This window comes from Procambarus clarkii, chromosome 63 (assembly GCF_040958095.1).
Source record: "Procambarus clarkii isolate CNS0578487 chromosome 63, FALCON_Pclarkii_2.0, whole genome shotgun sequence".
In the NCBI taxonomy this organism is placed as follows: Eukaryota; Metazoa; Arthropoda; class Malacostraca; order Decapoda; family Cambaridae; genus Procambarus; species Procambarus clarkii.
Window position 1 is genome coordinate 16,393,392 of NC_091212.1, and position 13,747 is coordinate 16,407,138.

The 13,747-nt window shown below is 57.0% G+C and overlaps 1 protein-coding gene across 1 annotated transcript in view; it reads left to right on the forward strand.

Annotated features, from left to right (window-relative positions):
- Positions 1 to 1,309: 1,309 nt before the first annotated feature.
- The window catches only part of LOC123747528 (glycerophosphocholine cholinephosphodiesterase ENPP6), a 67,585-nt gene continuing 55,147 nt past the window's right edge, over positions 1,310 to 13,747 (forward strand). The window contains exon 1 of the mRNA XM_045729746.2: positions 1,310 to 1,633. The gene's annotated coding sequence lies outside the window, so the exon portion shown is untranslated. The remainder of the gene's footprint in view (positions 1,634 to 13,747) is intronic.

Consider the following 13,747-nt stretch of genomic DNA (forward strand, 5'->3'; position numbering starts at 1 on the left):
TGGCCCAATGCCCTCACTTGGTAGGTTTGGGCCCCTTCCCTCACACGGTGGGTATGGACCCCCCTGCCCTCACACGGTGGGTATGGACCCCTGCTTTCACACGGTGGGTATGGGCCTCTGTCCTCACACGTTGGGTATGGCCCCCCTGCACTCACATTGTGGGAATGGGTCGCTGCCCTCACGCTTTGGGTATGGGCCCCTGCCCTGACACGGTGGGAATGGGCCCCCTGCCCGCACACGGTGGGTATGGGCCCCTGCCCTCACATGTTGGGTATGGCCCCCCTGCACTCACACGGTGGGATTGGGCCGCTGCCCTCACACTTTGGGGATGGCTCCCTGCCCTTACAGGGTGGGGATGGGCCCTTGCCCTCACAAGTTGGGTATTGCCCCCTGCCCTCACACGTTGGGTATGGGCCCTCTTGCCCTCACACGATGGGTTTGGGCCCCTGCCATCTCACGGTGGGATTTGGCCCCTGCCATCTCACGGTGGGATTGGGCCCCCTGCCCTCACACGTTGGGTATTGGCGCCTGCCCTCACATTGTGGGTTTGGGCCCCTGCCCTCACACTGTGGGTTTGGGCCCCTGCCCTTAGACAGTGGGTATGGGCCCCTGCCCTCACACGGTGGGTTTGGACCCCTGCCCTCACACTGTGGGTTTGGGCCCCTGCCCTTAGACAGTGGGTATGGGCCCCTGCCCTCACACGGTGGGTCTGGGCCCCTGTCCTCACACGGTGGGTTTGGACCCCTGCCCTCACACTGTGGGGTTTGGGCTCTGCCTTTACACGGTGGGTTTGGGCCCCTGCCCGCACATGATGGGTATGGGCCTCCTGCTCTAACACGATGGGTTTGGGTCGCTGCCCTCACACGGTGGATATGGACGCCTGCCCTTACACGGCGGGTTTGGGCCCCTGCCCGCACATGGTGGGTATGGGACCCTGCCGTCACTCGGCGGGTTTGGGCCCCTGCCCGCACATGGTGGGTATGTGCCCCTGCCCTCACACGGCGGGTTTGGGCCTGCGCCCGCATATGATGGGCAGGGGGCAACTTCAATAAATTGACAAAAGTAAAATCTCGTACTTTTTCCTTACCGCAGTTTGCTAGCTGTTCCAATTGCTGCCTAATTAATAAATATGTAAGAATGTTGTTATTGTATTTACAATTATCGGATAACTATAGGAGGTTTTTTAAACGTTTATTAATCAGTAAAAACTTCAAATATACACTTCGTGTTTGACGTACAAGTGATATGCTGATGCAGTACGAGAACATGGGTGCTCAAGTGGCCAGTCCACTGCCTACAGGGCCGGAGGCGGCGCTGTAACCAGTGCGGGTCGACCACCACCACAACTCCTCGGCCTCCTCCCAGCTCACAACGTCGCTACTCGGCCTCCTCCCGGTCCATACCGTCGCTCCTCGGCCTCCTCCTGGCCCATACCGTCGCTCCTCGGCCTCCTCCTGGCCCATACCGTCGCTCCTCGGCCTCCTCCTGGCCCATACCGTTCCTCCTCGGCCTCCTGGCCCACACCGTTGCTCCTCGTCCTCCTCCCAGCCCACAACATTGCAATTCGGCCTCCTCCCGGTCCATACCGTCGCTACTCGGCCTGCTCCTGGTCCGCACCGTCGCTACTCTCACGGTAGTGTTCAGCCAAAATAATTATGTTTGTCATAGATGTTTAAGTGTAAAATTATATGTCCTCCTGCTTCATAGTATTGTAAACAAATGTACCAATGTATATAATTTAGAGTTAAGAATAAAGTGCATAAAGAATGTAATAGATTACGTTATGGTTTTGGTTTGCATTTTGTAATTTGTTTCCGAGGTGCACGACACATACTGTGACGGGGGGGGGGGGGGGGCAACCCCTGCTGTGTGAGGGGGGGGGGCGACCCCTGCTGTGTGAGGGGGGGGGGCGACCCCCTGCTGTGTGAGGGGGGGGGCGACCCCTGCTGTGTGAGGGGGGCCCTACTGTGTGAGGGGGGGGGGCGACCCCTGCTGTGTGAGGGGGGGGGCCGACCCCTGCTGTGTGAGGGGGGGGGGGGCGACCCCTGCTGTGTGAGGGGGGCCCTACTGTATGAGGGGGGGCGACCCCTGCTGTGTGAGGGGGGGGGGCGACCCCTGCTGTGTGAGGGGGGCGACCCCTGCTGTGTGAGGGGGGGCGACCCCTGCTGTGTGAGGGGGGCGACCCCTGCTGTGTGAGGGGGGCGCCCCTGCTGTGTGAGGGGGGCGCCCCCTGCTGTGTGAAGGGGGGGCGACCCCTGCTGTGTGAGGGGGGAGGCGACACCTGCTGTGTGAGGGGGGTGACCCCTGCTGTGTGAGGGGGGGTGACCCCTGCTGTGTGAGGGGGGGTGACCCCTGCTGTGTGAGGGGGGGTGACCCCTGCTGTGTGAGGGGGGCGACCCCTGCTGTGTGAGGGGGGGTGACCCCTGCTGTGTGAGGGGGGGTGACCCCTGCTGTGTGAAGGGGGGGGCGACCCCTGCTGTGTGAGGGGGGGGGCGACACCTGCTGTGTGAGGGGGGGGGGCGACACCTGCTGTGTGAGGGGGGGGGAGGCTTCTGCTGCTGAGTAAGGGGGGGCTCCTGCTGTGTGAAGGGGGGGCCACACCTGTTGTGTGAGGAGGGGCGACACCTGTTGTGTGAGAGTGCCCCTGCCCCCTCCCAACCCCCGCAGTACCCCTGCCCCCTCCCCACCCCCTGCAGTATCCCTGTCCCCTCCCCACCCCCCGCAGTATCCCTTCCACCTCCCCTCCCCCCGCAGTAGCCCTGCCCCCTCCCCACCCCCTGCAGTATCCCTGTCCCCTCCCCACCCCCCGCAGTATCTCTTCCCCCTCCCCTCCCCCCGCAGCATTCCTGCCCCCTTCCCACCCCCGCAGTATTCCTGCCCCCTCCCCACCCCCCGCAGTATCTCTTCCCCCTCCCCTCCCCCCGCAGCATTCCTGCCCCCTCCCCACCCCCCGCAGTATCCCTGCCCCCTCCCCACCCCCCGCAGTATCCCTGCCCCCTCCCCACCCCCCGCAGTATCCCTGCCCCCTCCCCACCCCCCGCAGTATCCCTGCCCCCTCCTCACCCCCCGCAGTATCCCTGCCCTCTCCCCACCCCCCGCAGTATCCCTTCCCCCTCCCCACCCCCCGCAGTATTCCTGCCCCCTCCCCACCCCCCCGCAGTATCCCTGCCCCCTCCCCACCCCCCGCAGTATCCCTTCCCCCTCCCCACCCCCCGCAGTATCCCTGCCCCCTCCCCACCCCCCCGCAGTATTCCTGCCCCCTCCCCACCCTCCCGCAGTATTCCTGCCCCCTCCCCACCCCCCGCAGTATCCCTGCCCCCTCCCCACCCCCCGCAGTATCCCTGCCCCCTCTCCACCCCCCGCAGTATTCCTGCCCCCTCCCCACCCCCGCAGTATTCCTACCCCCTCCCTACCCTCCCGCAGTATTCCTGCCCCCTCCCCACCCCCCGCAGTATCCCTTCCCCCTCCCCACCCCCCGCAGTATCCCTGCCCCCTCCCCACCCCCCCGCAGTATCCCTGCCCCCTCCCCACCCCCCGCAGTATCCCTTCCCCCTCCCCACCCCCCCCGCAGTATCCCTGCCCCCTCCCCACCCCCCCGCAGTATCCCTGCCCCCTCCCCACCCTCCCGCAGTATTCCTGCCCCCTCCCCACCCCCCCGCAGTATCCCTTCCCCCTCCCCACCCCCCCGCAGTATCCCTGCCCCCTCCCCACCCCCCCGCAGTATCCCTGCCCACTCCCCACCCCCCGAAGTATCCCTGCCCCCTCCCCACCCCCCGCAGTATCCCTGCCCCCTCCCCACCCCCCCGCAGTATCCCTGCCCCCTCCCCACCCCCCACAGAATCCCTGCCCCCTCCCCACCCCCCCGCAGTATCCCTTCCCCCTCCCCACCCCCCGCAGTATCCCTGCCCCCTCCCCACCCCCCCGCAGTATCCCTGCCCACTCCCCACCCCCCGCAGTATCCCTTCCCCCTCCCCACCCCCCCGCAGTATCCCTGCCCCCTCCCCACCCCCCCGCAGTATCCCTGCCCCCTCCCCACCCCCCACAGAATCCCTGCCCCCTCCCCACCCCCCGCAGTATTCCTGCCCCCTCCCCACCCTCCCGCAGTATTCCTGCCCCCTCCCCACCCCCCCGCAGTATCCCTTCCCCCTCCCCACCCCCCCGCAGTATCCCTGCCCCCTCCCCACCCCCCCGCAGTATCCCTGCCCCCTCCCCACCCCCCACAGAATCCCTGCCCCCTCCCCACCCCCCGCAGTATTCCTGCCCCCTCCCCACCCTCCCGCAGTATTCCTGCCCCCTCCCCACCCCCCCGCAGTATCCCTTCCCCCTCCCCACCCCCCCGCAGTATCCCTGCCCCCACCCCACCCCCCCCCGCAGTATCCCTGCCCCCACCCCACCCCCCCGCAGTATCCCTGCCCACTCCCCACCCCCCGAAGTATCCCTGCCCCCTCCCCACCCCCCGCAGTATCCCTGCCCCCTCCCCACCCCCCCGCAGTATCCCTGCCCCCTCCCCACCCCCCACAGAATCCCTGCCCCCTCCCCACCCCCCGCAGTATCCCTGCCCCCTCCCCACCCCCCCGCTGTATCCCTGCCCCCTCCCCACCCCCCACAGAATCCCTTCCCTCTCCCCATCCCCCGCAGTGTTCCTGCCCCCTCCCCATCCCCCCGCAGTATTCCTGCCCCCTCCCCACCCCCCGCAGTATTCCTGCCCCCTCTCCACCCCTTCAGTATTCCTTCCTCCTCCCCACCTCCCACAGTATTCCTGCCCCCTCCCCACCTCCCACAGTATTCCTGCCCCCTCCCCACCTCCCGCAGTATTCCTGCCCCCTCCCCACCTCCCACAGTATTCCTGCCGGTTGCGACCCATTGTGGCCTTAACAGGACCCGAGACCACAGTGGAGCTGCCCATCTTCATACACGGAGTTGCTGATGTTTTTTAATAGTTGCTGGAGTTTAGTAACAAATTTTCATTACTTCTTGGGTGTTGTTGGGTGGCATATGGTAGGCTCCTCAATTGATTTTTACGTGTTCCCTTTGTGCGGCTTCATCTTTATTATTTCTTAATGATTCAATAGTTTATATACATTTCATATTTTTTAAAAACATTTTTAACATTACTTATTTACTGGTGTTTTTTATTCTTCCTAGTTATTGAAAGTATTTGATTCCTAGTCATCGCCACCTGAATGTAAAGCCTTTATTAATAATTTTGGCGATTTTCGTTTCAAGTATACTATTATATATGTCCTAGTGGGCACAATACCAAAAACAATACAAATTCAATGCCGAATCAACGTTAACAACATTGATTCAACGATAAACCAAAACCACTCTTGAATATTGTCCCCTGTGGCAAGCCACTGAGGTGGGGAGGTAAGCCACTGAGGGAAGGTAAGCAACTGAGGGGGGGAGGAGTAAGCAACTGAAGGGGGGGGGTAAGCAACTGAAGGGGAGGGGTAAGCAACTGAAAGGGGGGGGGGGGTAAGCAACTGAAGGGGTAAGTCCCTGAGGGGAGGGGTAAGCCATCGGGTCGCCCACATAAGCACCCTTCACCACCAATTCTTGGGCATTATACTAAATTTTAGCAAGGTGGGAAGGCAGGTACCGCCACCCATGCACCTGGCCGGCCACCTGTGCTGCTGGCCGGCCACTTGTGCTGCTGGCTGGCCACCTGTGCGTCGAAATAACTAAAAATTGAGCCAGGGCTCGAGGTCAGACCGGAAACTGGTCTTCCCACTAGCCCGCTCTGGCCCAATTTGTTTATTTTTTGCGTTGCAATGTTGCAGACTAGTGAGTGGAATATGAACTCTTGAGAGAGTGAGTGACATGTAGTTAAAACAAAGATTTCTCACATAGCACAGAAAGATTCTAACAGAAGAGCATAAATATGAGTTAGTGTAAGTACTTTGTGATTACAAGAATTTTGTGTGGGCTGACCCGAATGTCAGCCCAGGACATGTTACCAAAGACGGCAGCAAGAGCAGCACAAACTGACAAATGTCATTGGCACGGGGATAGACCGCAGGCCGACTAGACATAATAACCCTGCAGACGACCTGAAAGACCCGTACCCGCGAACAGGGAAGGAGGAGAAACCGGATCAATAAAAAGCCCATCCCAGGACACAGAAGCCATGGCGGGCAAAGAACGGTGGAGGGCCGCAACCGGACACAACACATGATGCACCTCCGGCCTGACCAACAAAGCATCAACAACCCAAGGACCCCTCTAGAAAGCAGCAGACTCATTTTATGCAGAAAAGAATGAGATGGCTCCAAACGAATAAGAAAGAGCCCCGGAAAAAACAAACCTGAACCGCAGGGGCCAAAACAAACTGAGGCGAAGACCAAAACTAGAGCACACCGTTCAAAGACCAGGACGGTGCAGGTGGCGCATGATCAGGCCTGAGATATACAATTCCCGAGACAGCCCACGCAACAGTGCAGAAGGAACATTGAAATCAAAAGCAAACCGGAGCAGCTCCGCCAGCGTCACATGAGACAAGGCAACAGTATGCATGAAGCAGTCGGTCCCAAACCCCCCACGAGGGAAGGACAAGACCACGTTAACAAAAACTGCAGGATACCTACGAAGAGAGAAAAAGAAAAGGAAGGACTGCCAGAAAAACCCCATACCTTTGCTGAGACGAAGCATGCAGGTGGGACACCATTAACGAAGCCACCTGATCACCGCATAGATGGTGAGAGACCCGAGTCAAAAGTACCAGACTGGAAGACTCGAGGAGAAGACTGAACCAGCCCCGTTATGGACTGGACCGATCATTAGAAAGAGGTGGAGGCGGAGCCGGGGAAAACCCCCGGGGTCGGACACCAAGCAAGCAGCGACTGAAACCAAGGCTGACAAGGAACCAGAAGGAATGTCCGCCAGGGAACCAGGAACCCAGAAAGCTGGGAAAGAAACAACCCAGGCGAGCAGAGACACCGGCTGGTAGGAACCCCGCCAAAACCACTAAAGGACCAACAAGGCCAATAATGGATGAAAACAAGAATCCGCCACTTGCCGATACGGCCGAACCGTAGCATCTGCAAACAGCATGGGCAAAATTATGAGATGGTGGTGCTGGTGCTACACTCCCCCTGGGTGGTGGTGCTGGTGCTACACCTCCCCTGGGTGGTGGTGCGGGTGCTACACCTCCTATGGGTGGTAGTGCGGGTGCTACACCTCCTATGGGTGGAGGTGCTGGTGCTACACTAACCTGGATGGTAATGCTAGAGCTACACCTCCCCTGGGTGGTGGTGATGGTACTACACCCCCTGGGTGGTGGTGGTGGTGCTACACCTCCCCTGGGTAGTGGTGGTGATGCTAAACCTCCCCTGGGTGATAGTGCTGGTGCTACACCCCCCCTGGGTGGTGGTCCTATACCCTTGGGAGTAGTTGGGAGTAAGCCGCACAGATGATATTTTGTCGGTGGGAAAATATCGTGTTTATGGCGTGGGGGTTTTCAGGTAAATTTAGAAATATCGTGTTTATGAGCCGGGGATTTTCAGGCGAATTTGGGCAGTCAGTGATTTGAAATTAAGGAATTCTTATGAGGAAAATAATTTCTGAGATTTTAGAAGTTTGTTAAAAGTTCTTATGATGAAAATAAGTAGGAAAATCTTAAAGAAAAATTCAGGAAAAAATCCCCTTTAAGACACAGCATTTCCAGGTAAACTCTACGGACATATTTTGCCTGTTTTCAACATCGGAAATATCGTGTTTATGGCACAGGGTTTTCAGGTAGATTTGGAAATATCGTGTTTGTGTCTTCAGGTGTTCCGGGTGAATTTGGCCAGTCACAGATTTGGAGTTAAGGAATTCTTATAAGGAAAATAATTTCTGAGATTTTAAAAGTTTGTTAACCGTTCTTATGGGGGGGGGGGGGAATTCAAATTTTTTCTGAGTTCAGTTTTAAGAAAATATTTCAGTTTCAAATAATCATAGAAATTTATTTATATGTTTATGACCGAATTTTGTAAAAAGACCATTTTCAGAGAATATTGTCTTAGACGTTTTGTTAAGGAAAACAGCCATCTTAGCCATGACATTTAGTTTTATATGCATTTAAGACCGAAAATTAGTCAAACCAGTTTCAGCTCAAAATTCGTCAGAGTCCACTTTGTTAGCAAATTCTTCAGAGTCGAGTTTTACCCTGAAAATTAACAGAGTCCTGTTGTTCCAGAAAATAATCAGAGACCTGTAATCTGTGAAATTAGACAGAGTCCATTTTCAAACCAATTTTCATCAGAGTCCAGTTTATACCAAAAATTCGCCAGAGTCCACTTTGTGCCAAAAATATTCAGAGTCCAGTTCATCCCTGAAATAATCAGAGTCAAGTTTTACCCCGAAAATTAACAGAGTCCAACTGGACCCAGAGTTTGCAACTGGAGTGCTCAGGATTGGAAGACCCGTCACCTGCAGCCACCTGCCACAGTTAACGGTAACCCAACCTGATCCTTGCAACCACTGTGTCGCACAGTCTAGTGGACGTTTTGTGCTGTCCATAGATGTAGGTTTCAGATCTGAACAAATCATAGCTTTTTATACAAGTACTTTCAGGTCGTTGGGAGTCACTAAGTTCTTTCCTATCAGATCTGAATGATTGGACCAATACAGTTTTGAGAGCAGAGATGGGGATACCTAGATCTAATTCAACTTCAGACTTGTTACACGCTAATTTGGCTGCAATGTCTGTCTCATTATGATGGGTTATATTTATGTTTGAAGTTATCCATACAAAGGAGATTCGAGACCCTTTACTCTGTGCATGAATTAGGTCATTTATAATTGGCAGTATGAGGTTCTTGCTGTCGATCTTCCAAGAGAAGTTTTCGATTGCTTGAAGAGCAGACTTTGAATCACAGAATATTATTCCTCCTCCAATGTTGGCCGATATTACCCAGGAGTTGCAGGACATATTTTACCAGTTTTCAAAACCGTGGATTTTTCAAAAAGACTATTTTCTGAGAATATGTTCATTTTAAGAGTTCATATGAGGAAAATAATTTCATAGAAGTTTGTTAACAGTTCTTATGGGGAAAATTCAAATTTTTCAGAGTTCAGTTTTAAGAAAATATTTCAGAGTTTCAAATAATCATAGAAGTTTATATGTTTATGACCAAATTTTTAAAAAGACAATTTTTCAGAGAATATTGCCTTAGACGTTTTGTTAAGGAAAACAGACATCTTAGCCATGACATTTAGTTTATATGCATTTAAGACAGAAAATTAGTTTAAGCTCAAAATTCTTCAGAGTCCATTTTGTTAGCAAAATTAGTCAGAGACAGTTTAAAGCTCAAATTTCATCAGAGTTCTGTTTATGCCTGAAATAATCAGAATCAAGTTTTACCCTGACCATTAACAGAGTCCACTTTGTGAGCAAAATTCGTCAGAGTCCAATTTGAACTGGAGGTGGTGCTGCACCTCCTCTGGGTGCTGGTGCTACACCTTCTCTGAGTGGTGGTGCTGGTGCTACACCCCTCCTGGGTGGTGGTGCTGGTACTACACCCCCCCCCCTGGGTGCTGGTGCTACACCCCCCTGGGTGGTGGTGCTGGTGCTATACCCCCCCTGGGTGGTGGTGCTGGTGCTACACCCCCCTGGGTGGTGGTGCTGGTGTTATACCCCCCCTGGGTGGTGGTGCTGGTGCTATACCCCCCCTGGGTGGTGGTGCTGGTGCTACACCCCCCTGGGTGGTGGTGCTGGTGCTATACCCCCCCTGGGTGGTGGTGCTGGTGCTACACCCCCCTGGGTGGTGGTGCTGGTGCTACACCCCCCTGGGTGGTGGTGCTGGTGTTATACCCCCCCCTGGGTGGTGGTGCTGGTGCTATACCCCCCCTGGGTGGTGGTGCTGGTGCTACACCCCCCTGGGTGGTGGTGCTGGTGCTACACCCCCCTGGGTGGTGGTGCTGGTGTTATACCCCCCCTGGGTGGTGGTGCTGGTGCTATACCCCCTGGGTGGTGGTGGTGGTGCTATACCCCCCCTGGGTGGTGGTGCTGGTGCTATACCCCCTGGGTGGTGGTGCTGGTGTTATACCCCCCCTGGGTGGTGGTGCTGGTGCTACACCCCCTGGGTGGTGGTGGTGGTGTTATACCCCCCTGGGTGGTGGTGATGGCCCTAACTCTCCCCTGGGTGGTGGTGATGGTACCACACCCCCCTGGGTGGTGGTGCTGGTGGTACACCTCCCTGGGTGGTGGTGCAGGTGCTACACCTCCCCTGGGTGGTGGTGCTGGTGGTACACCCCCCTGGGTGGTGGAGCAGGTGCTACACCTCCCCTGGGTGGTGGTGCAGGTGCTACACCTCCCCTGGGTGGTGGTGCTGGTGGTACACCCCCCTGGGTGGTGGTGCTGGTGCTACACCTCCCCTGGGTGGTGGTGCTGGTGCTACACCTCCCCTGTGTGGTGGTGCTGGTGGTACACCCCCCTGGGTGGTGGTGCTGGTGCTACACCCCCTGGGTGGTGGTGATGGTGCTACACCCCCCTGGGTGGTGGTGATGGTGCTACACCCCCCTGGGTGGTGGTGCTGGTGCTACACTCCCCCTGGGTGGTGGTGATGGTGCTACACCCCCCTGGGTGGTGGTGCTGGTGCTACACCCCCCTGGGTGGTGGTGCTGGTGCTACACCCCCCTGGGTGGTGGTGCTGGTGCTACACCCCCCTGGGTGGTGGTGATGGTGCTACACCCCCCTGGGTGGTGGTGCTGGTGCTACACTCCCCCTGGGTGGTGGTGATGGTGCTACACCCCCCTGGGTGGTGGTGCTGGAGCTACACCCCCCTGGGTGGTGGTGCTGGTGCTACACTCCCCTGGGTGGTGGTGCTGGTGCTACACCCCCCTGGGTGGTGGTGATGGTGCTACACCCCCCTGGGTGGTGGTGCTGGTGCTACACCCCCCTGGGTGGTGGTGATGGTGCTACACTCCCCCTGGGTGGTGGTGCTGGTGCTACACTCCCCCTGGGTGGTGGTGCTGGGGTTACACCCTCTTGGTTGGCGGTGCTGGTGTTATTCCCACCTGGGTTGTGGTGGTGATACACTGCCCTGGGTGGTGGTGATGGTGCTACACCCTCCTGTGTGGTGGTGCTGGTTGTACACCTCCCCTGGGAAGTGGTGCTAGTGCTACACCCCCCTGGGTGATGGTGCTGGTGGTACACCCCCTGGGTGGTGTTGCAGGTGCTACACCCCCCTGGGTGCTGGTGCTACACCTCCCCTGGGTGGTGGTGCTGGTGCTACACCCCCCTGGGTGGTGGAGCGGGTGCTACACCCCCCTGGGTGCTGGTGCTACACCCCCCCTGGGTGGTGGAGCGGGTGCTACACCCCCCTGGGTGCTGGTGCTACACCCCCCTGGGTGGTGGAACGGGTGCTACACCCCCCTGGGTGCTGGTGCTACACCCCTCTGGGTGCTGGTGCTACACCCCCCTGGGTGGTGGAGCGGGTGCTACACCCCCCTGGGTGGTGGAGCGGGTGCTACACCCCCCTGGGTGGTGGAGCGGGTGCTACACCCCCCTGGTTGGTGGTGCTGGTGCTACACCCCCCTGGGTGGTGGAGCGGGTGCTACACCCCCCTAGGTGCTGATGCTACACCCACCTGGGTGGTGGAGCGGGTGCTACACCCCCTGGTTGGTGGTGCTGGTGCTACACGCCGCTGTGTAGTGGTGCTGGTTCTACAGCCGCCCCTGGATGGTAGTGCTACACCCCCGTGGGTGATTGTGCTACACCTCCCTGGGTGGTGTTGATGGTGCTACACCCTCTGGGTGGTGGTGCTGATTCTACCCGCCCTCATGAATGTTTCAAGCGTAGATCACATTATATATGAATGAGTTTTGATTGCTATAAATAGTATCTGCCTTGTTTGGGCAGTAGGCCTTCTGCAGTTATCTTCATTATTATGTTCTGATGTTCGAAGATGGAACTATTCAGTCTCCCAAGGATGTAAACCCACAACAACCAACGTTTAAGTACGTATTTACTGCTAGATGAGCAAAAGCATTAGGTAAAAGGACGCGTGCCCAACCATTTTTGTTCCCCTTAGGATTTGAAGCCAGGTTCAATGTTGTAATTATATACGTTCGTGATTAAGTGCTAGACTCTTGCAGAGGCAGTAACAGGCACAGGGATGAAAACATGTTATTTACAAACATGAGCAGTGGAGCGTGTGTGTGGACCCGCCGACCGGTCGTGGGGCCACACTCCTCAATACTCTTAGTTAAAAAATAGGTTTGTTCTCATTTATAAATTAATATTAGTATACAATCAAATTCAATATATAGTTTAGCATAGATTTGGAGAGATGATCGCCATCAGAACCTCAACACTTCTAATTGAAATACGTGGGTGAAGCATTTATGGCAGCCCTTCTTTCATCCGTGGAGTGCACCGCTGCCTGGGTGTAGGGTGCACCTCCGCCCGCTGCCTGGGTGTAGGGTGCACCTCCGCCCGCTGCCTGGGTGTAGGGTGCACCTCCGCCCGCTGCCTGGGTGTAGGGTGCACCTCCGCCCGCTGCCTGGGTGTAGGGTGCACCTCCGCCCGCTGCCTGGGTGTAGGGTGCACCACTTGCTTGTTTGATACCTGCTTGATGGGGGTTCTAGGAGTTCTTCTACTTCCCAAGCCCGGCCCGAGGCCAGGCTTGACTTGTGAGAGTTTGGTCCACCAGGCTGTTGCTTGGAGCGGCACAGAAGCCTACATATCCACCACAGCCCGGTTGGGCCGGTACTCCTTGGAAAAAAATATCTAGTTTTCTCTTGAAGATGTCCACAGTTGAGCCAGTTGTCCTGGCTCCTCTCCTTCCTCCTCCCCGGCGGGTAAGAAGGCTTCGCTTTCTTCCTCGGTCCCTACTACTGCCTCTATTGCTCCTTCCCCTCCCATTTCAGTGGTTGCGCCCCCTGTTCCTGCTATGGAGGTTTCTTTGGCCCCTGCTTCCCTCTCGGTTGCTGCCCTTGCTGAGATGCGCTCCCCTCTTTCTACTCCCCCTCTTCCTGCTGCTGTCCTTTACTGCTCCTCTCCATTGTCTCCTCCTCACTCCGTTCAGGAATATATTCCCTCTCCGAGGCTCTGCAGTAAATGCTGGAGGTTTGGGCATGGTACCCTCAAATGCTCTAGTCCTGTCTCTCTCTGTCCCCTGTGTGGAAGCGAGGGTCACTCTAAGTTGGAGTGCACTTCTTCCCAGGCCCGCTGCCTCAATTGCGGTGAGGCCCACCCTACTTTCTCCTGTGCGTGTATTCGTTACAAACTTGAGGCGGCTGTCCTCAGCTTGAAGTACCGAGACCGTTTGTCTTTTCCTGAGGCTCGGCGCCAAGTTCATCGTCTCCCCTCTTTCGCTGGTGTCTCCTATGCTCGCGTGGTGCGCTCTTCCTCTTCTCGTCCTTCCCACCTTTCTCAGTCTCACAACCGTTTCCGAGCCTTAGACTTGGACACGCCTACCACCACCTCCCCTGTTTCCCTCCGTTCTGTTCCGAAAGGTCCCCCTCCTGGTTCTCTGTCTAGGGCTCCCCTTCTTTCTATCCAGTCTGTCTTGTCTCCTGTGTCTTCTTTTTCCTCTCCCTCTAGTCCTCCTTCCCGTTGTTCCCCTCTGTCTCTTGGCTCTCCACGCCGCCTGACTGTTCGGGCCGACGTCCATTGCTCTCCTGATGGTTGTGTTGTTCACTCTCGCTCTTCTTCTCCTATCGAGACGCTGGAGTCTGTTGCCCAGTACATTGCTGCTGGGACGCCCGTATCTTTTAGTCAGAAGTGGAAACCTGGCTCCTCTCCTTCCTCCTCCCCTGT